At 42.0% G+C, this 22,060-nt stretch overlaps 1 protein-coding gene across 1 annotated transcript in view; it reads left to right on the forward strand.

Annotated features, from left to right (window-relative positions):
* LOC141155124 (uncharacterized) overlaps positions 1-22,060 on the forward strand; it is a 153,984-nt gene that overhangs the window by 42,496 nt on the left and 89,428 nt on the right. The gene's annotated exons all lie outside the window — the stretch shown is intronic.

A 22,060-nucleotide genomic window follows, 5' to 3' on the forward strand; every position in this document is an offset into this window, starting at 1 on the left:
CTCTTATACATCCTAGTGACGGAGCACCTGCTCTCATCAATTCGCCATAACCCCAATATTAGGTGGATTGAGGTGGGAGGCACCGAGTACAAGTGCTCTCTATTTGCTGATGATGTCCTAGTATATATCACTCAATCACATATATCCATCCATGCTGTTATGGCTGAAATAGATCACTTTGTTACATGGTAAAATTTTAAAATCAATGCAGCGAAGTCTGAGGCCCTCGATGTCTCCCTCCCCAAATCCATATAGGATTCCATCCAGTCCAACTTTCCCTTTGCCTGGCCCTCACAGGGTATCAAATACTTAGGAATTCCTATTCATAGAGACCTCTCCCATCTATGTTATCTTAATTTTGGGCCCTTTATTGAACAATTCCATACAGACCACGGTTGGCAAGTTAGAACTGTAAGATTCACTACGTGAACCGCTGGTGTTTTGTGGAAAAGCACATGTACACCGCGTTCCAAATTATTATGCAAAAAGTGTTTAGGAGTGATAAGGGAAGAATTTGTTTGTTTGTCAGTTAAACTCATTGATGGTGATGTGTGTCAGGGCTCTTTATATCACTGTAAGCAATTGCAGACACCTGTGCTAATTAGTTTGGCAGGTGTGTCCAATGAAAGGCAAGACTACGTAAGAAGGCTCTCTCACATTATTAAGCAGCCTACATTTTCTGCCAAAATGGGAAAGAAAAAGGATGTGTCGGCTGCTGAGAAGCAAAAAATTGTGGAGTGTTTAGGTCAAGGCATGACTACAATCAACATTGTGCGATGATCAGGATGAAGTGTCTTGGCAATCAAGAAGTATGTAGCTGATTCACAGTACACACGTGTGCGTGCTGATAAGGGCAAATTGAGGACTCTTTCCTACAGGCAATTACGTCAGGTTGAAAGAGCAGCGGCAAAAAAGCCTTGTCATAGCAGCAGACAAGTTTTTGAAGCTGCTTGTGCCTCCAACGTCCCCCGAACAACAAGATGCAGGGTCCTTCAGAGGTTTCCAGCTGTGCATACGCCATCCTGTCGACCTCCTCTATCCACTTCACACAAGCAGAAACGGCTCCAGTGGGCCAAACATTACATGAAGACTGATTTCAAAACTGTTTTGTTCACGGATGAGTGCCGTGCAGCGCTCGATGGTCCAGATGGATGGAGTGGAGGATGGCTGGTTGATGGACACCCCACGCAAACACGGCTACAGCGCCAACAAGGAGGAGGTGGAGTAATGTTTTGGGCTGGAATCATGGTGAGAGAGATTATCGGCCCCTTTAGGATCCCTGAAGGCGCTAAAGATGAACTCCATAATGTATGTGGATTTTCTCAAACAGCACTTCCTGCCATGGTTCAAGAAGAAGAACCGTGTATTTCACAGCAAGATCATTTTTCTGCATGATAATGCACCATCTCATGCTGCACATAAAACATCTGCATCTCTGGCTGATATGGGCATAAAAGGGGACAAACTTATGGTGTGACCCCCATGCTCCCCTGACCTCTACCCCATTCAGAACCTTTGGAGCATCATTAAAAGGAGTGTCTATGATGGCGGGAGGCAGTTCACATCTAAGCAACAGCTCTGGGAGGGTATTCTGTCCTCATGCAAAACAATTGAAGCAGAAACCATCCAAAACCTGACAAATTCAATAGACGAGAGAGTTCAGAAGCTCCTTTTGAACAAGGGGTCCTATGTGAAAATGTAACATCACCTAGAATAAAGTTTTGAGTTGAAAACTGTTTGATTTCAGTTTCTAACAACCTGCTAATGCTTATAATTTCAAAAATGACCATTTTTTTGGTCTTTATTAAAATGAAAAGGTTGATCGAAAAGTTTGGGGGATCTAAGAGTGTGGCAACCCAGTAGTCATGATTACTTCGAATTCTGACAATATGAGGGTCATGCTGCAGGTAGTGCAGCAAGAAGGCACTTATGTGTCTTGCGCATCTCGGAGCCCCAAAATTATTTTCCGGGCTAGATGCAGCTAAAAATTATTTTTAATTTTAAATCTGGTGGAGCTTATTATAGATGGCCTAATAGGATCAGTGCTGCACACTGCTACAAAGCCCAAATTATTTTCCAGTCAAGATACAGATAAACATGATTAGTAATTTGAAAGCTTAAAACGTTTGGTAGGGTGATTTTAACCAATCATCAAGCTTTACTCTCCCCAGGATGACACAGGGGTAGAAAAGTCGTTTCGGATCCAAGATTTGTTCATCTTTATGAACGTGAGTCTGTCTACATTATCAGTGGAGAGCCGCGTGCGCTTATCTGTCAGCACACCACCAGCAGCGCTGAACACACGTTCAGACAGAACGCTGGCTGCGGGGCATTACAAGATCTCCAAGGCGTAAGTGGCTAGCTCCGGCCATTTATCCAGATTGGAAGCCCAAAAAGAGCAAGGGTCCAGTGACACAGTCGTGGCTTCAATGTTTACTTGGAGATACTCCTGTACCATCGTCTCTAGGCGTTGACTATGTGTCAGACTTCTTGTCTCCTGTGGCCTTGCAAAGGATGGGCTAAAAAAGTGGTGAAATGATTCCGCAAAATTGATGTTACCAGCAGATACTGTGGTTCTGTTACGGTTTGAGTGCTGAACACTTGACGGTCCCACGGTTGGCAAGTTGGAACTGTGAGATTCACTACGTGCACCACTGGTATTTTGTGGAAAAGCACATGTAAGATTCTGCAACAGTCTCTGCTGATACTCCTGCATGCGTGCATCCCTTTCTATGGCAGGAATAATTTCTGCAAATTTACTTTTGTACCGGGGATCTAACAGTGTGGCAACCCAGTAGTCAGGATTATTTCTAATTCTCACAATTCGAGGGTCATGTTGCAGGTAGTGCAGCAAGAAGGCACTCATGTGTGTTGCGCATCCAGGAGCACCAAGTCCCTGTTGTGTTGGTGGCGAGGTAACAATCATGCTTCCTTCCTCTGTCCTCTCCCCCCAACCTCGCACAACAGAAATGTGATCAAGGTCTCCCTCATCTGATGAGTCTTCCATCAGTTCGTCCTCCACTTCTTCCTGGGCTCCTGCACCTTCCTCACTAGTTTGGATGCTACCATGCGCCCTGGTAAAACCATCTCCCCCACCCTCACATGCCTGCCGCCTTGGTGCTGCCGACCGTCTGGACCTTGCAGATGTTAGCCCTTCCGCATACAACTCCTCCTCCTCTACTTCCTCCACCTCCTCTTGTGCCACCACCTGACTCCGAATTCTGTTTAACATGTGCTCCAGCATGTAAATCACCGGAATAGTCATGCTGATAATTAGTGTTGAGCCACCCCCGTAGTGTTCGAGTTCGGTTCGGATCGTCGAACACCCGTGTGTTCGCCGAACTGTTCGTCGAACTGTTCATCGAACACCTTCGAACACCGTTAAAACCAATGGCAGGCAAATAAAAACACATAGAAACACATAGAAAACACCTTCAAAGGTGTCCAAAAGCTGACAAACTGCTCAGAAGACACAACTAACACATGGAAAAGTGACAAGTACATATAGTCATGCGAAAAGAAAAGAGGTGGAGGAGTAAAAGGAGGGGGAGACACAGATATAGGCATGTCATGCCCTTCTAAAATCCAAAAAGTGAGAAGCCGAGACGGCCAGTCCGCTCCTGCCCGTGCCACCTCCGTGTCACAGGGTTTGTGCCAGAGCCGCGGTGAACCCTGACGGCCAGCCCCCCTCTCCCAATACTGGTGCCTGTCCGCTGGTGGGTCGAGAGAGCCCCCCTGTGGTGGAGGCAGCTCTAAGCTTTTTAATTTAAATTGTCCCTCTAATTTGAATGAATACACTTTAAATCCATTTACAAGGATCTATTGGAGGGCAAGTCTCATGCCAGCAGCCGCGTAATTCCAGCTCCAGTAGCGTCCACTAAAGCTGCTGCAGTTAAAAAGCTTTTATAAGGATCGAGCTCGGCTGTCCACCGCAAGGCATCCTAGTGCCAGTCCCAGCCCCTATGCCTTGGGGTGCCTCCTGATACTCTTCACTAAGTATCCCGTGGTCCCGAAGCATTTCCTTTGAAAAAATTAAGTGTCCAAACTACAGGTGGTGTAGCTTGCTTAACAGCCGGGATAATCCGCTGACTAGCAGACACTGCTACTAGGCACAAAGTATTTCCTGGGCTAGATGCAGTTAAAAATTTGTAAGTAGATACTCTCGTTGGATGCTGAGAAAGCATTCCATAGAGTCTCCTGGCACGCCATATATGATTCTCTTAAAAAGCTTGGGGTAGGGGTCTAGGGGACCCTTTTATAGCCAAAATCACGGCCCTGTATCACAATACGTCACCTAGGCTGAAGATAAATGGAAATGTAGCACCGAGGGCTCGGTTGCTACAGACGTATTGCACCTCACCCAGAGGTGTGATATCTCACTCTCAGATAAGGATGGAGTGTGGATCAGGACCCGACACCTGCATGCATTACACCACATTGCCGTGGGGCAGGGCGACCAATATGCCCCTGAGATGGGCACGACAGTCCCTGTCCCTGGCTGGAGTGGGGGGAGGGAACACTGAGGAAGGGGAGCCCTGCAGTGCAGGAGCAGGGAGGAAGCAGTTCCTGGGTGCATTGAGAAGGGAGTATAAAAGGTGGGCACCATCTTAGTTCAGTGCAGAGAAGTCTGAGCAGAAGTGGCAGGGAGCAGGGGCTCTGCATGAGCTCTGCTCCGGAGGCGGGCCTAGTAACAGAGGCCCAGGCCTGCAAGAGGGAGAAGGAAGGAAGAGGAGCGGAGAAGGCTCCAGGAACGAGGAATGAAGGGATCCCAGGGGTGCGGACGGGCGAGTCGCCACCGCACGCCCGAATCCACCTGCGTGGAGGGGTCAGGCCAAAGGGGGAGACCGGTCCCCGAACTAGTGGAGGCAGGAAACGACCCTCAGCTAGAAACCGGAGGCTCTGACATTTTATGTGGCGCAGCCCCTTGCTCCACCCGCTAGGAAGGCACCACATAGGGTCAGGGAAACTGGCGCCAAGTTTACCAAGAGGAGGCCCGAGGCAGCCGGACAGAAGTGTTGGTAAGAAAGGCCAGACAAAGGACACACAAAGGGGGTCCTGTGAAGCGCTCCAAAGTTATCTGGGAGTTGTCTGAGCCCCTCACCTGGTGAGCACAGTACGACGTGGGCAGCCGTTACCTGCAGACGTGGTCTGGATAATAAGAACTGTGAGTAAAGGCCCTGAACTGCATCACTGACTCCGTGTCGTTACTGCTGCTGCCCTGCACCATCACCCCCATCCTCCGCATACACTGCCCTGAGGCTATACTCCTCCCGTGGGGAGTTATGCTACGCTCTGCTGCACCCACAACACCAGCCTTAGCGGTCTGCCCTGTAGCGGCGGTTCACTCTGACCGCAATCCACGGGTGGCGTAGTCGGACATTTAAACATCAAAACCACATAAATAGTTCCGCCACTGGTTTGACCGCCCTGAGCCACGGAACCGGATCGCCGCCACGAAGACTACAACCACCAGCATCCACCAAAAAGGGTCCGGCTCCGGGTGTCCCAAGGCCCAGGGGGTGCGTCAGAACATTTTCATCACCTTTCACAATCACCAATGGGACAAGGCAGGGATGTCCTCTGTCCCCTCTCTTATACATCCTAGTGACGGAGCACCTGCTCTCATCAATTCGCCATAACCCCAATATTAGGTGGATTGAGGTGGGAGGCACCGAGTACAAGTGCTCTCTATTTGCTGATGATGTCCTAGTATATATCACTCAATCACATATATCCATCCCTGCTGTTATGGCTGAAATAGATCACTTTGTTACATGGTAAAATTTTAAAATCAATGCAGCGAAGTCTGAGGCCCTCGATGTCTCCCTCCCTAAATCCATATAGGATTCCATCCAGTCCAACTTTCCCTTTGCCTGGCCCTCACAGGGTATCAAATACTTAGGAATTCCTATTCATAGAGACCTCTCCCATCTATGTTATCTTAATTTTGGGCCCTTTATTGAACAATTCCATACAGACCACGGTTGGCAAGTTGGAACTGTGAGATTCACTACGTGCACCACTGGTATTTTGTGGAAAAGCACATGTAAGATTCTGCAACAGTCTCTGCTGATACTCCTGCATGCGTGCATCCCTTTCTATGGCAGGAATAATTTCTGCAAATTTACTTTTGTACCGGGGATCTAACAGTGTGGCAACCCAGTAGTCAGGATTATTTCTAATTCTCACAATTCGAGGGTCATGTTGCAGGTAGTGCAGCAAGAAGGCACTCATGTGTGTTGCGCATCCAGGAGCACCAAGTCCCTGTTGTGTTGGTGGCGAGGTAACAATCATGCTTCCTTCCTCTGTCCTCTCCCCCCAACCTCGCACAACAGAAATGTGATCAAGGTCTCCCTCATCTGATGAGTCTTCCATCAGTTCGTCCTCCACTTCTTCCTGGGCTCCTGCACCTTCCTCACTAGTTTGGCTGCTACCATGCGCCCTGGTAAAATCATCTCCCCCACCCTCACATGCCTGCCTCCCTGGTGCTGCCGACCGTCTGGACCTTGCAGATGTTAGCCCTTCCGCATACAACTCCTCCTCCTCTACTTCCTCCACCTCCTCTTGTGCCACCACCTGACTCCGAATTCTGTTTAACATGTGCTCCAGCATGTAAATCACCGGAATAGTCATGCTGATAATGGCATCGTCAGCACTAAACATCTTCGTCGCCATTTCAAAACTGTGCAGAAGGGTGCATAGGTCCCTGATCTGAGACCACTCCTCCAGCGTGATTTGCCCCACCTCTGAATCTCGTTGGCCCAGGCTATACGTCAGAACGTATTGCACCAGGGCTTGTCGGTGCTGCCACAGTCGCTGCAACATGTGCAGAGTTGAATTCCACCGGGTAGGCACATCGCATTTTAGCCGGTGAAGTGGCAGGCCCAACGACTTCTGTAGAGATGTAAGTCGCTGAGCTGCGGGATGCGAACGGCGGAAGTGAGCACACAGCGACCGTGCCCTCTGCAGAAGGCCATCTAGTCTGGGATAGTGGGCTAAAAATTGCTGGACAACCAGGTTCAACACGTGAGCCATATAAGGCACGTGTGTGACATTGCCCCGGCGAAGGGCCGCACCCAGGTTTGCAGCATTGTCGCACACGGCCTTCCCTGGTTTCAGGTCCAGTGGAGACAACCATTCATGAAATTGGTTCTCCAGAGCTGACCACAACTCCTCAGCTGTGTGACTCACATTTCCCAGACATTTCAATGTAAAAACCGCCTGATGATGTTGAGCCCTACTGCCAGCATAGTAAGGAGGTGTGCAGGATCCCTTCTGCGCAGTTAGAAAGCTTGTGGCATGACCAGACAGGCTTTGGGTGCAGGTGGAAGACCGAGAGGAGGTTGAGGAGGCAGAAGCAGTGGAGGAAAAATGACATAAAGAGGATTGACGCACAACTCGTGGGGACGGCAAGACTTGGACAGCAGCCCCTTGTCCTGCTGTCACCATAGTTACCCAGTGCCCAGTCAGCGACATGTAACGCCCCTGTCCATGCCTACTCGTCCAAGTGTCTGTGGTGAAATGCACCCTGTCACACACAGAGTTTCTCAAAGAAGCGGTGATGTTGTGTGCGACATGCTGGTGGAGCGCAGGCACACCTTTCTTTGAGAAGTAGTGCCGACTGGGCATCTGGTACTGGGGCACTGCGACGGACATAAGGTCTCGAAAATCCTCTGTGTCCACCAGGCGGAAAGGCAGCATTTCTGTAGCCAAGAGCTTGCAGATGGTGAAATTCAACCTCTTAGCTTTCTCATGGCTAGGAGGAAATGGTCTTTTACTTGTCCACATCTGAGGGACCGAGGGCTGGCTATTGTGCTTAGACGGGGTTGATAAGGGTGTCCCCGGCAAACTGCCGGTCTGTGAGGAAGATGCAGGCGGACATGTTAGGTTGCCTTGATCCAAAGGTGGTGCTATCGATGTCGGACAGCGCTCAAGACCAGCTGGTGTTACCACCTCCAAAGAAAATGATGACCTGCCAATCACGCTGGCTGTTGCGGGTAAAGAGGTGGCAGGTCTGCGCCCCAAAACAGGTGTGACTGCTGTCCCCCCAGTCACAGAGGATGAAGAGGCCGCGGATGCACAAGATATGGCAGACGGTGGTTGGCCCGGCCGGCTAGACCGCATTGTAGCACACTGAGCTTCCCACTGCAACTTATGCTTCATGTCCATGTGCCGGTTCATGCATGAAGTACTCAAACTATGTATTTTTTGGCCTCTACTTAGCTTTTGCTGACAAATGTTACAGATAACACGAGTTGGGTAATCTTTATCGATCTGAAAAAATGCCCAGGCTATGCAAGGCTTAGCACCCATGCGACCTGAAGAGCCACCACGACTTGTGGTGAGAGGCAGAGTTGTGTTTGAGGATGCAGTTGTTGACGTGCTTCCAGTACTACGTCTCTGTCCAGGAAGGCGCAACCTGACCTCGTCGTCACTAGCATCTTCCTCCACCTCCTCTGCTGACCTCATCTCTTGGCTGACTGTGGGTTGACAGTAAGTGGGATCTCCGACCTCATCATCATCACCCTGTGCGTTATCACACCCGTCGTCCTCAGAGCCAACCTGTTCCTGCCCTGACAAAAAACTAAAGTTGTCGCTCCAATCAGGTATTTGAGTCTTATCATCGTCTTTCTCATTGTCTCCACCAACAGGAGTTACAGTTTGGGAATGAGGGTCTACATTATGGTCAGAACCTTCTGCGTCTGGTCCTGGATCCGACTCATAAAGATTCTGGGCATCAGTGCAGATCATTTCCTCGTCTGGATTCACAGAAGCGCTGGAGTCGACCTCTGATTCCCAGGCTATAGTATGAGTAAACAGCTCTGCAGACTCAACCATCTGTTCTACCTCATACTCAGACGGGCAGCTGGAGATTTGGGAGCTGTGAGGAAGCAAGTGCGATTTGGGTGACACCTTTGAGGACTGGAGTATTTGTGATGTTGAAGTTGATGTGGAGGAGAGCCCACTTAAAGGAGCACTTGATATCCGTTGAAGCACCTGCTGTTTTTGTGCCTCATCTGGAATTTGTAGCGATTGGCGTGGCCGTAAGAAAGGGATCTTATCACATTGTCCGCTAAAAGAAGTAGACATTTTAGTTTGGCTGGAAGATGGTCTTTCTTCTGCACCTACCCCACGGACACAACCTTTTTTCCCCTTCCCAACACGCCTATTCCCCTTTCCACCAGCAGCAGGCCTTTTTCCACTCATTTTGGTGGTTAACTAATTCACAACTCTGGAGTTGTTTGCACAAAAAAACAATGGATGGTAACCGAGCAGAGCTGAGTGGCCAAACTGTGGTATTAGGCCAAAACTATTGGCTGGGTTAGATGCAGAAAAAAATTATTTTTAATTTGCAACCTGATGGAGGTCAGTATAGATGGACTAATAGACCAAGTCCCACACACCGCTAGAAGCCCAAATATTTTTTCAGAGCTAGATGCAGAAAATTTTTTTATTCAATTTGCAACCTGATGGAGGTCAGTATAGATGGACTAATAGACCAAGTCCCACACACTGCTAGAAGCCCAAATATTTTTTCAGAGCTAGATGCAGAAAAAAATTATTTTTAATTTGCAACCTGATGGAGGTCAGTATAGATGGACTAATAGACCAAGTCCCACACACCGCTAGAAGCCCAAATATTTTTTCAGAGCTAGATGCAGAAAATTTTTTTATTCAATTTGCAACCTGATGGAGGTCAGTATAGATGGACTAATAGACCAAGTCCCACACACTGCTAGAAGCCCAAATATTTTTTCAGAGCTAGATGCAGAAAAAAATTATTTTTAAATTGCAACCTGATGGAGGTCAGTATAGATGGACTAATAGACCAAGTCCCACACACCACTAGAAGCCCAAATATTTTTTCAGAGCTAGATGCAGAAAAAAATTATTTTTAATTTGCATCCTGATGGAGGTCAGTATAGATGGACTAATAGACCAAGTCCCACACACCGCTAGAAGCCCAAATATTTTTTCAGAGCTAGATGCAGAAAAAAATTATATTCAATTTGCAACCTGCTGGAGGTCAGTATAGAAGGACTAATAGAACAAGTCGAACACACTGCTAGAAGCCCAAATATTTTTTCAGAGCTAAATGAAGAAAAAAATTATTTTTAATTTGCAACCTGATGGAGGTCAGTATAGATGGACTAATAGACCAAGTCCCACACACTGCTAGAAGCCCAAATATTTTTTCAGAGCTAGATGCAGAAAAAAATTATTTTTAATTTGCAACCTGATGGAGGTCAGTATAGATGGACTAATAGACCAAGTCCCACACACTGCTAGAAGCCCAAATATTTTTTCAGAGCTAGATGCAGAAAAAAATTATTTTTAATTTGCAACCTGATGGAGGTCAGTATAGATGGACTAATAGACCAAGTCCCACACACCGCTAGAAGCCCAAATATTTTTTCAGAGCTAGATGCAGAAAAAAATTATTTTTAATTTGCAACCTGATGGAGGTCAGTATAGATGGATTAATAGACCAAGTCCCACACACCGCTAGAAGCCCAAATATTTTTTCAGAGCTAGATGCAGAAAATTTTTTTATTCAATTTGCAACCTGATGGAGGTCAGTATAGATGGACTAATAGACCAAGTCCCACACACTGCTAGAAGCCCAAATATTTTTTCAGAGCTAGATGCAGAAAAAAATTATTTTTAATTTGCAACCTGATGGAGGTCAGTATAGATGGACTAATAGACCAAGTCCCACACACTGCTAGAAGCCCAAATATTTTTTCAGAGCTAGATGCAGAAAAAAATTATTTTTAATTTGCAACCTGATGGAGGTCAGTATAGATGGACTAATAGAACAAGTCCCACACGCTGCTAGAAGCCCAAATATTTTTTCAGAGATAAATGAAGAAAAAAATTATTTTTAATTTGCAACCTGATGGAGGTCAGTATAGATGGACTAATAGACCAAGTCCCACACACTGCTAGAAGCCCAAATATTTTTTCAGAGCTAGATGCAGAAAAAAATTATTTTTAATTTGCAACCTGATGGAGGTCAGTATAGATGGACTAATAGACCAAGTCCCACACACCGCTAGAAGCCCAAATATTTTTTCAGAGCTAGATGCAGAAAAAAATTATATTCAATTTGCAACCTGCTGGAGGTCAGTATAGAAGGACTAATAGAACAAGTCCCACACACTGCTAGAAGCCCAAATATTTTTTCAGAGCTAAATGAAGAAAAAAATTATTTTTAATTTGCAACCTGATGGAGGTCAGTATAGATGGACTAATAGACCAAGTCCCACACACTGCTAGAAGCCCAAATATTTTTTCAGAGCTAGATGCAGAAAAAAATTATTTTTAATTTGCAACCTGATGGAGGTCAGTATAGATGGACTAATAGACCAAGTCCCACACACTGCTAGAAGCCCAAATATTTTTTCAGAGCTAGATGCAGAAAAAAATTATTTTTAATTTGCAACCTGATGGAGGTCAGTATAGATGGACTAATACAACAAGTCCCGCACACAGCTAGAAGCCCAAATATTTTTTCAGAGGTACTGTATATGCAGATAAAAATTAGTTTTAATTTGCAACCTGATGGAGGTCAGTATAGATGGACTAATAGAGAAAGTCCGACACACTACTAGAAGGCCAAATATTTTTTCAGAGGTAGATGCAGAAAAAAATATATTCAGTTTGCAACCTGATGGAGGTCAGTATAGATGGACTAATACAACAAGTCCCGCACACAGCTAGAAGCCCAAATATTCTTTCAGAGGTACTGTAGATGCAGATAAAAATTATTTTTAATTTGCAACCTGATGGAGGTCAGTATAGATGGACTAATAGAGAAAGTCCGACACACTACTAGAAGGCCAAATATTTTTTCAGAGGTAGATGCAGAAAAAAATATATTCAGTTTGCAACCTGATGGAGGTCAGTATAGATGGACTAATACAACAAGTCCCACACACAGCTAGAAGCCCAAATATTTTTTCAGAGGTACTCTAGATGCAGATAAAAATTAGTTTTAATTTGCAACCTGATGGAGGTCAGTATAGATGGACTAATAGAGAAAGTCCGACACACTACTAGAAGGCCAAATATTTTTTCAGAGCTAGATGCAGAAAAAAATTATATTCAGTTTGCAACCTGATGGAGGTCAGTATAGATGGATTAATAGAACAAGACCCACACACAGCTAGAAGCCCAATATTTTTTCAGAGGTAGATGCAGAAAAAAATATATTCAGTTTGCAACCTGATGGAGGTCAGTATAGATGGACTAATAGAACAAGTCCCACACACTGCTAGAAGCCCAAATATTTTTTCAGAGGTACTGTAGATGCAGAAAAAAATTAGTTTTAATTTGCAACCTGATGGAGGTCAGTATAGATGGACTAATAGAGAAAGTCCGACACACTACTAGAAGGCCAAATATTTTTTCAGAGGTAGATGCAGAAAAAAATATATTCAGTTTGCAACCTGATGGAGGTCAGTATAGATGGATTAATAGAACAAGACCCACACACAGCTAGAAGCCCAATATTTTTTCAGAGGTAGATGCAGAAAAAAATATATTCAGTTTGCAACCTGATGAAGGTCAGTATAGATGGACTAATAGAACAAGTCCCACACACTGCTAGAAGCCCAAATATTTTTTCAGAGGTACTGTAAATGCAGATAAAAATTAGTTTTAATTTGCAACCTGATGGAGGTCAGTATAGATGGACTAATAGAGAAAGTCCGACACACTACTAGAAGGCCAAATATTTTTTCAGAGGTAGATGCAGAAAAAAATATATTCAGTTTGCAACCTGATGGAGGTCAGTATAGATGGACTAATAGAACAAGTCCCACACACAGCTAGAAGCCCAAATATTTTTTCAGAGGTACTGTAGATGCAGATAAAAATTAGTTTTAATTTGCAACCTGATGGAGGTCAGTATAGATGGACTAATAGAGAAAGTCCGACACACTACTAGAAGGCCAAATATTTTTTCAGAGGTAGAAGCAGAAAAAAATATATTCAGTTTGCAACCTGATGGAGGTAAGTATAGATGGATTAATAGAACAAGACCCACACACAGCTAGAAGCCCAATATTTTTTCAGAGGTAGATGCAGAAAAAAATATATTCAGTTTGCAACCTGATGGAGGTCAGTATAGATGGACTAATAGAACAAGTCCCACACACTGCTAGAAGCCCAAATATTTTTTCAGAGGTACTGTAGATGCAGATAAAAATTAGTTTTAATTTGCAACCTGATGGAGGTCAGTATAGATGGACTAATAGAGAAAGTCCGACACACTACTAGAAGGCCAAATATTTTTTCAGAGGTAGATGCAGAAAAAAATATATTCAGTTTGCAACCTGATGGAGGTCAGTATAGATGGACTAATAGAACAAGTCCCACACACTAATAGAAGCTCAAATATTTTTTCAGAGGTACTGTAGATGCAGATAAAAATTAGTTTTAATTTGCAACCTGATGGAGGTCAGTATAGATGGACTAATAGAGAAAGTCCGACACACTACTAGAAGGCCAAATATTTTTTCAGAGGTAGATGCAGAAAAAAATATATTCAGTTTGCAACCTGATGGAGGTCAGTATAGATGGACTAATACAACAAGTCCCGCACACAGCTAGAAGCCCAAATATTTTTTCAGAGGTACGGTAGATGCAGATAAAAATTATTTTTAATTTGCAACCTGATGGAGGTCAGTATAGATGGACTAATAGAGAAAGTCCGACACACTACTAGAAGGCCAAATATTTTTTCAGAGGTAGATGCAGAAAAAAATATATTCAGTTTGCAACCTGATGGAGGTCAGTATAGATGGACTAATACAACAAGTCCCGCACACAGCTAGAAGCCCAAATATTTTTTCAGAGGTACTGTAGATGCAGATAAAAATTATTTTTAATTTGCAACCTGATGGAGGTCAGTATAGATGGACTAATAGAGAAAGTCCGACACACTACTAGAAGGCCAAATATTTTTTCAGAGGTAGATGCAGAAAAAAATATATTCAGTTTGCAACCTGATGGAGGTCAGTATAGATGGATTAATAGAACAAGACCCACACACAGCTAGAAGCCCAATATTTTTTCAGAGGTAGATGCAGAAAAAAATATATTCAGTTTGCAACCTGATGGAGGTCAGTATAGATGGACTAATAGAACAAGTCCCACACACTGCTAGAAGCCCAAATATTTTTTCAGAGGTACTGTAGATGCAGATAAAAATTAGTTTTAATTTGCAACCTGATGGAGGTCAGTATAGATGGACTAATAGAGAAAGTCCGACACACTACTAGAAGGCCAAATATTTTTTCAGAGGTAGATGCAGAAAAAAATATATTCAGTTTGCAACCTGATGGAGGTCAGTATAGATGGACTAATAGAACAAGTCCCACACACTGCTAGAAGCCCAAATATTTTTTCAGAGGTACTGTAGATGCAGATAAAAATTAGTTTTAATTTGCAACCTGATGGAGGTCAGTATAGATGGACTAATAGAGAAAGTCCGACACACTACTAGAAGGCCAAATATTTTTTCAGAGGTAGATGCAGAAAAAAATATATTCAGTTTGCAACCTGATGGAGGTCAGTATAGATGGACAAATACAACAAGTCCCGCACACAGCTAGAAGCCCAAATATTTTTTCAGAGGTACTGTAGATGCAGATAAAAATTATTTTTAATTTGCAACCTGATGGAGGTCAGTATAGATGGACTAATAGAGAAAGTCCGACACACTACTAGAAGGCCAAATATTTTTTCAGAGGTAGATGCAGAAAAAAATATATTCAGTTTGCAACCTGATGAAGGTCAGTATGGATGGATTAATAGAACAAGACCCACACACAGCTAGAAGCCCAATATTTTTTCAGAGGTAGATGCAGAAAAAAATATATTCAGTTTGCAACCTGATGGAGGTCAGTATAGATGGACTAATAGAACAAGTCCCACACACTGCTAGAAGCCCAAATATTTTTTCAGAGGTACTGTAGATGCAGATAAAAATTAGTTTTAATTTGCAACCTGATGGAGGTCAGTATAGATGGACTAATAGAGAAAGTCCGACACACTACTAGAAGGCCAAATATTTTTTCAGAGGTAGATGCAGAAAAAAATATATTCAGTTTGCAACCTGATGGAGGTCAGTATAGATGGACTAATACAACAAGTCCCGCACACAGCTAGAAGCCCAAATATTTTTTCAGAGGTACTGTAGATGCAGATAAAAATTATTTTTAATTTGCAACCTGATGGAGGTCAGTATAGATGGACTAATAGAGAAAGTCCGACACACTACTAGAAGGCCAAATATTTTTCCAGAGGTAGATGCAGAAAAAAATATATTCAGTTTGCAACCTGATGGAGGTCAGTATAGATGGACTAATACAACAAGTCCCGCACACAGCTAGAAGCCCAAATATTTTTTCAGAGGTACTGTAGATGCAGATAAAAATTATTTTTAATTTGCAACCTGATGGAGGTCAGTATAGATGGACTAATAGAGAAAGTCCGACACACTACTAGAAGGCCAAATATTTTTTCAGAGGTAGATGCAGAAAAAAATATATTCAGTTTGCAACCTGATGGAGGTCTGTATAGATGGATTAATAGAACAAGACCCACACACAGCTAGAAGCCCAATATTTTTTCAAAGGTAGATGCAGAAAAAACTATATTCAGTTTGCAACCTGATGGAGGTCAGTATAGATGGATTAATAGAACATGTCCCACACACAGCTAGAAGCCCAAATATTTTTTCAGAGGTACTGTAGATGCAGATAAAAATTAGTTTTAATTTGCAACCTGATGGAGGTCAGTATAGATGGACTAATAGAGAAAGTCCGACACACTACTAGAAGGCCAAATATTTTTTCAGAGGTAGATGCAGAAAAAAATATATTCAGTTTGCAACCTGATGGAGGTCAGTATAGATGGATTAATAGAACAAGATCCACACACAGCTAGAAGCCCAATATTTTTTCAGAGGTAGATGCAGAAAAAAATATATTCAGTTTGCAACCTGATGGAGGTCAGTATAGATGGACTAATAGAACAAGTCCCACACCCTGCTAGAAGCCCAAATATTTTTTCAGAGGTACTGTAGATGCAGATAAAAATTAGTTTTAATTTGCAACCTGATGGAGGTCAGTATAGATGGACTAATAGAGAAAGTCCGACACAATGCTAGAAGGCCAAATATTTTTTCAGAGGTAGATGCAGAAAAAAATATATTCAGTTTGCAACCTGATGGAGGTCAGTATAGATGGATTAATAGAACAAGACCCACACACAGCTAGAAGCCCAATATTTTTTCAGAGGTAGATGCAGAAAAAAATATATTCAATTTGCAACCTGATGGAGGTCAGTATAGATGGACTAATAGAACAAGTCCCACACACTGCTAGAAGCCCAAATATTTTTTCAGAGGTACTGTAGATGCAGATAAAAATTAGTTTTAATTTGCAACCTGATGGAGGTCAGTATAGATGGACTAATAGAGAAAGTCCGACACACTACTAGAAGGCCAAATATTTTTTCAGAGGTAGATGCAGAAAAAAATATATTCAGTTTGCAACCTGATGGAGGTCAGTATAGATGGACTAATAGAACAAGTCCCACACACTGCTAGAAGCCCAAATATTTTTTCAGAGGTACTGTAGATGCAGATAAAAATTAGTTTTAATTTGCAACCTGATGGAGGTCAGTATAGATGGACTAATAGAGAAAGTCCGACACACTACTAGAAGGCCAAATATTTTTTCAGAGGTAGATGCAGAAAAAAATATATTCAGTTTGCAACCTGATGGAGGTCAATATAGATGGACTAATACAACAAGTCCCGCACACAGCTAGAAGCCCAAATATTTTTTCAGAGGTACTGTAGATGCAGATAAAAATTATTTTTAATTTGCAACCTGATGGAGGTCAGTATAGATGGACTAATAGACCAAGTCCCACACACCGCTAGAAGCCCAAATATTTTTTCAGAGCTAGATGCAGAAAAAAATTATTTTTAATTTGCATCCTGATGGAGGTCAGTATAGATGGACTAATAGACCAAGTCCCACACACCGCTAGAAGCCCAAATATTTTTTCAGAGCTAGATGCAGAAAAAAATTATATTCAATTTGCAACCTGCTGGAGGTCAGTATAGAAGGACTAATAGAACAAGTCCCACACACTGCTAGAAGCCCAAATATTTTTTCAGAGCTAAATGAAGAAAAAAATTATTTTTAATTTGCAACCTGATGGAGGTCAGTATAGATGGACTAATAGACCAAGTCCCACACACTGCTAGAAGCCCAAATATTTTTTCAGAGCTAGATGCAGAAAAAAATTATTTTTAATTTGCAACCTGATGGAGGTCAGTATAGATGGACTAATAGACCAAGTCCCACACACTGCTAGAAGCCCAAATATTTTTTCAGAGCTAGATGCAGAAAAAAATTATTTTTAATTTGCAACCTGATGGAGGTCAGTATAGATGGACTAATAGACCAAGTCCCACACACCGCTAGAAGCCCAAATATTTTTTCAGAGCTAGATGCAGAAAAAAATTATTTTTAATTTGCAACCTGATGGAGGTCAGTATAGATGGACTAATAGACCAAGTCCCACACACCGCTAGAAGCCCAAATATTTTTTCAGAGCTAGATGCAGAAAATTTTTTTATTCAATTTGCAACCTGATGGAGGTCAGTATAGATGGACTAATAGACCAAGTCCCACACACTGCTAGAAGCCCAAATATTTTTTCAGAGCTAGATGCAGAAAAAAATTATTTTTAATTTGCAACCTGATGGAGGTCAGTATAGATGGACTAATAGACCAAGTCCCACACACTGATAGAAGCCCAAATATTTTTTCAGAGCTAGATGCAGAAAAAAATTATTTTTAATTTGCAACCTGATGGAGGTCAGTATAGATGGACTAATAGAACAAGTCCCACACGCTGCTAGAAGCCCAAATATTTTTTCAGAGATAAATGAAGAAAAAAATTATTTTTAATTTGCAACCTGATGGAGGTCAGTATAGATGGACTAATAGACCAAGTCCCACACACTGCTAGAAGCCCAAATATTTTTTCAGAGCTAGATGCAGAAAAAAATTATTTTTAATTTGCAACCTGATGGAGGTCAGTATAGATGGACTAATAGACCAAGTCCCACACACCGCTAGAAGCCCAAATATTTTTCCAGAGCTAGATGCAGAAAAAAATTATATTCAATTTGCAACCTGCTGGAGGTCAGTATAGAAGGACTAATAGAACAAGTCCCACACACTGCTAGAAGCCCAAATATTTTTTCAGAGCTAAATGAAGAAAAAAATTATTTTTAATTTGCAACCTGATGGAGATCAGTATAGATGGACTAATAGACCAAGTCCCACACACTGCTAGAAGCCCAAATATTTTTTCAGAGCTAGATGCAGAAAAAAATTATTTTTAATTTGCAACCTGATGGAGGTCAGTATAGATGGACTAATAGACCAAGTCCCACACACTGCTAGAAGCCCAAATATTTTTTCAGAGCTAGATGCAGAAAAAAATTATTTTTAATTTGCAACCTGATGGAGGTCAGTATAGATGGACTAATACAACAAGTCCCGCACACAGCTAGAAGCCCAAATATTTTTTCAGAGGTACTGTATATGCAGATAAAAATTAGTTTTAATTTGCAACCTGATGGAGGTCAGTATAGATGGACTAATAGAGAAAGTCCGACACACTACTAGAAGGCCAAATATTTTTTCAGAGGTAGATGCAGAAAAAAATATATTCAGTTTGCAACCTGATGGAGGTCAGTATAGATGGACTAATACAACAAGTCCCGCACACAGCTAGAAGCCCAAATATTCTTTCAGAGGTACTGTAGATGCAGATAAAAATTATTTTTAATTTGCAACCTGATGGAGGTCAGTATAGATGGACTAATAGAGAAAGTCCGACACACTACTAGAAGGCCAAATATTTTTTCAGAGGTAGATGCAGAAAAAAATATATTCAGTTTGCAACCTGATGGAGGTCAGTATAGATGGACTAATACAACAAGTCCCACACACAGCTAGAAGCCCAAATATTTTTTCAGAGGTACTCTAGATGCAGATAAAAATTAGTTTTAATTTGCAACCTGATGGAGGTCAGTATAGATGGACTAATAGAGAAAGTCCGACACACTACTAGAAGGCCAAATATTTTTTCAGAGCTAGATGCAGAAAAAAATTATATTCAGTTTGCAACCTGATGGAGGTCAGTATAGATGGATTAATAGAACAAGACCCACACACAGCTAGAAGCCCAATATTTTTTCAGAGGTAGATGCAGAAAAAAATATATTCAGTTTGCAACCTGATGGAGGTCAGTATAGATGGACTAATAGAACAAGTCCCACACACTGCTAGAAGCCCAAATATTTTTTCAGAGGTACTGTAGATGCAGAAAAAAATTAGTTTTAATTTGCAACCTGATGGAGGTCAGTATAGATGGACAAATACAACAAGTCCTGCACACAGCTAGAAGCCCAAATATTTTTTCAGAGGTACTGTAGATGCAGATAAAAATTATTTTTAATTTGCAACCTGATGGAGGTCAGTATAGATGGACTAATAGAGAAAGTCCGACACACTACTAGAAGGCCAAATATTTTTTCAGAGGTAGATGCAGAAAAAAATATATTCAGTTTGCAACCTGATGGAGGTCAGTATAGATGGACTAATACAACAAGTCCCGCACACAGCTAGAAGCCCAAATATTTTTTCAGAGGTACTGTAGATGCAGATAAAAATTATTTTTAATTTGCAACCTGATGGAGGTCAGTATAGATGGACTAATAGAGAAAGTCCGACACACTACTAGAAGGCCAAATATTTTTTCAGAGGTAGATGCAGAAAAAAATATATTCAGTTTGCAACCTGATGAAGGTCAGTATGGATGGATTAATAGAACAAGACCCACACACAGCTAGAAGCCCAATATTTTTTCAGAGGTAGATGCAGAAAAAAATATATTCAGTTTGCAACCTGATGGAGGTCAGTATAGATGGACTAATAGAACAAGTCCCACACACTGCTAGAAGCCCAAATATTTTTTCAGAGGTACTGTAGATGCAGATAAAAATTAGTTTTAATTTGCAACCTGATGGAGGTCAGTATAGATGGACTAATAGAGAAAGTCCGACACACTACTAGAAGGCCAAATATTTTTTCAGAGGTAGATGCAGAAAAAAATATATTCAGTTTGCAACCTGATGGAGGTCAGTATAGATGGACTAATAGAACAAGTCCCACACACTGGTAGAAGCCCAAATATTTTTTCAGAGGTACTGTAGATGCAGATAAAAATTAGTTTTAATTTGCAACCTGATGGAGGTCAGTATAGATGGACTAATAGAGAAAGTCCGACACACTACTAGAAGGCCAAATATTTTTTCAGAGGTAGATGCAGAAAAAAATATATTCAGTTTGCAACCTGATGGAGGTCAGTATAGATGGACTAATACAACAAGTCCCGCACACAGCTAGAAGCCCAAATATTTTTTCAGAGGTACTGTAGATGCAGATAAAAATTATTTTTAATTTGCAACCTGATGGAGGTCAGTATAGATGGACTAATAGAGAAAGTCCGACACACTACTAGAAGGCCAAATATTTTTTCAGAGGTAGATGCAGAAAAAAATATATTCAGTTTGCAACCTGATGGAGGTCTGTATAGATGGATTAATAGAACAAGACCCACACACAGCTAGAAGCCCAATATTTTTTCAAAGGTAGATGCAGAAAAAACTATATTCAGTTTGCAACCTGATGGAGGTCAGTATAGATGGACTAATAGAACAAGTCCCACACACTGCTAGAAGCCCAAATATTTTTTCAGAGGTACTGTAGATGCAGATAAAAATTAGTTTTAATTTGCAACCTGATGGAGGTCAGTATAGATGGACTAATAGAGAAAGTCCGACACACTACTAGAAGGCCAAATATTTTTTCAGAGGTAGATGCAGAAAAAAATATATTCAGTTTGCAACCTGATGGAGGTCAGTATAGATGGATTAATAGAACAAGACCCACACACAGCTAGAAGCCCAATATTTTTTCAGAGGTAGATGCAGAAAAAAATATATTCAGTTTGCAACCTGATGGAGGTCAGTATAGATGGACTAATAGAACAAGTCCCACACCCTGCTAGAAGCCCAAATATTTTTTCAGAGGTACTGTAGATGCAGATAAAAATTAGTTTTAATTTGCAACCTGATGGAGGTCAGTATAGATGGACTAATAGAGAAAGTCCGACACACTACTAGAAGGCCAAATATTTTTTCAGAGGTAGATGCAGAAAAAAATATATTCAGTTTGCAACCTGATGGAGGTCAGTATAGATGGATTAATAGAACAAGACCCACACACAGCTAGAAGCCCAATATTTTTTCAGAGGTAGATGCAGAAAAAAATATATTCAATTTGCAACCTGATGGAGGTCAGTATAGATGGACTAATAGAACAAGTCCCACACACTGCTAGAAGCCCAAATATTTTTTCAGAGGTACTGTAGATGCAGATAAAAATTAGTTTTAATTTGCAACCTGATGGAGGTCAGTATAGATGGACTAATAGAGAAAGTCCGACACACTACTAGAAGGCCAAATATTTTTTCAGAGGTAGATGCAGAAAAAAATATATTCAGTTTGCAACCTGATGGAGGTCAGTATAGATGGACTAATAGACCAAGTCCCACACACCGCTAGAAGCCCAAATATTTTTTCAGAGCTAGATGCAGAAAAAAATTATTTTTAATTTGCATCCTGATGGAGGTCAGTATAGATGGACTAATAGACCAAGTCCCACACACTGCTAGAAGCCCAAATATTTTTTCAGAGCTAGATGCAGAAAAAAATTATTTTTAATTTGCAACCTGATGGAGGTCAGTATAGATGGACTAATAGACCAAGTCCCACACACTGCTAGAAGCCCAAATATTTTTTCAGAGCTAGATGCAGAAAAAAATTATTTTTAATTTGCAACCTGATGGAGGTCAGTATAGATGGACTAATAGAACAAGTCCCACACGCTGCTAG

The sequence above is a fragment of the Phyllobates terribilis genome, unplaced genomic scaffold (genome assembly GCF_046119375.1).
Source record: "Phyllobates terribilis strain yellow unplaced genomic scaffold, ASM4611937v1 Scaffold_7__3_contigs__length_470593459, whole genome shotgun sequence".
Taxonomy (NCBI): Eukaryota; Metazoa; Chordata; class Amphibia; order Anura; family Dendrobatidae; genus Phyllobates; species Phyllobates terribilis.